Genomic DNA, 1,741 nt, shown 5'->3' on the forward strand with positions numbered 1-1,741 from the left:
AGGCTGTTCCCTTTGAGATAAAAACTAAGAAATGCAGGACTAGAGAAATTTCTTAGAAATCTGGGATTTAGACATTTTATTTGAAGCAAGTTGGGCGGAGGGGCAGTTGAGATTCTGAGAAGGTTTTTGTTTGCAGGAAGCAACCTTGTTTGATCTGTCATTGTACCAAGGGGGGAGACGGTTGTCTATAAAGGAGAGTGAAGACTAAATGCAGCCCATGAGGATGGGATTTGAACCCATGCGTGCAGAACACAATGGATTAGCAGTCCATCACCTTCACCACTCAGCCACCTCATCTGAGCTTCTAAAATAGTGACAGGAGGAGAAATCTAAGGCCGGCAGAGATAGGGCCACTAAGGAGTATTTAAATACTAAGCGTAAGGAGGGGCTGAATGAGCTCCCCCGTCACATCTAGTGAGGAGCTGGGGGAAGACTTCAGGAACAGGCCGTGTTTGCATAGACACCCCTGCTCTGCCTAGCTATGCAGCATGATGGGGCCACTTCCCCAAAATGACCAGTTTGGGATGGTGGTGGGTAACAAATCACTTTAGGATTGAGTGGAATGAAATATTATTCTCCTCCCTGTACGAGTGAAGGGCAGCGGAACGTACCTAGGCCGTCCTGACGGAGGGGTGGGTGGGTGAGGAATCGCTTTCATTGGACTGCAGAGAAGTGATTGAGGACGTCACCCTAACCCAGTGGTCCCCAAACATGTCACACTGCGCCCTCGTACCCATGGCTGTGGCCCCTCGGAAGCCGCGGTCGAGAACCAGGGCTGGGAGTGGGGCCGTTGCTTGCTGGGGAGAGGGGTGCGGACAGGGGTAAGGGGGTCGAGGCCGGGCTGGGAGCCAGGGGCCCAGGCTGAGGGTGGGATTGGGGAAGAGCTGGGACAGAGTGGGGCTGAGTGCTGCTCCCTCCCTGCCCTCCATGGGGGCTGGCTCAGGCCCTGAGGTGCCCCCATCAATCTTCCTCTGTGTCCCCCTAGGAGTCACACCCCACATTGTGGGGACCACTGACCCCTACTCGCTAAGCAGGGGCTAGTGATGCCAAAGCCCAGGGAAAGGGAGAACAAGTGCGGGGGCCCCAGCACCGGAACCCTGCCCCCCCCCACTTCTGTGTGTGGCTCCGCCCCCTTCCACACCTTCCACCCACGGCCCCACCCACTGTCACCTCTGTTCCACCCCTTCCCCCACTGGCCCCACCCTGTCACTCCTTTACCCCGGCCCCGCTGCGGCCCCCAGACCAGAGAAGCTCTGTGCCCCTGCTGCAGCCCCCGGGCCGTAGCAGGGAGTGGGAGCTCCTCCAGTCCTGGGGCTGACATGGGGGAGACTTTCCCAGGGGGGCCTAATTTGGCCAGGGCCCCTAGTCATGGGCCCCACTGCCCCCTTGGCGACGCAAGGTTTGGGGAGGCTGAGCCCCCCCGAGCCTCCATTACGAGCCGCCCAGGCTACCTCTGCTCAGTGGGTGGCCAGTCTCCCTGTGTCTCTGCTGCTCGTGCTGGGGAGCCCGGCCGGCCTTAGGGGTGGGGCCCCTGGCAGCCGCCCAGGGCTCCAGGGGGTCAAAGGGCACCGTGTGGCCGTGCAAAGGTGCTCACTGCTCTCCCCTGCCCCAATGCTCCTCCGTGGCCCCACAGAGGGTGGGGGGAGCGAGGAGCAACACTATGTGCTCCCTGCGTCCTGGTCGCTCTCCCCACCTGGGCTGGGCTGTGAGGGAGCATCAGAAGCTGCTGCTCTCTGCCCTC

General features: G+C 60.1%; 1 non-coding gene across 1 annotated transcript; it reads right to left on the minus strand.

Moving 5' to 3' along the window:
• Window positions 1–209: 209 nt before the first annotated feature.
• On the minus strand, window positions 210–297 carry TRNAS-GCU. The gene has a single exon. It is a non-coding gene; the product is annotated as a tRNA-Ser (tRNA).
• Between the last annotated feature and the right edge of the window lie 1,444 nt (window positions 298–1,741).

Source organism: Mauremys mutica, unplaced genomic scaffold (genome assembly GCF_020497125.1).
Source record: "Mauremys mutica isolate MM-2020 ecotype Southern unplaced genomic scaffold, ASM2049712v1 Super-Scaffold_100443, whole genome shotgun sequence".
Classification (NCBI taxonomy): Eukaryota; Metazoa; Chordata; order Testudines; family Geoemydidae; genus Mauremys; species Mauremys mutica.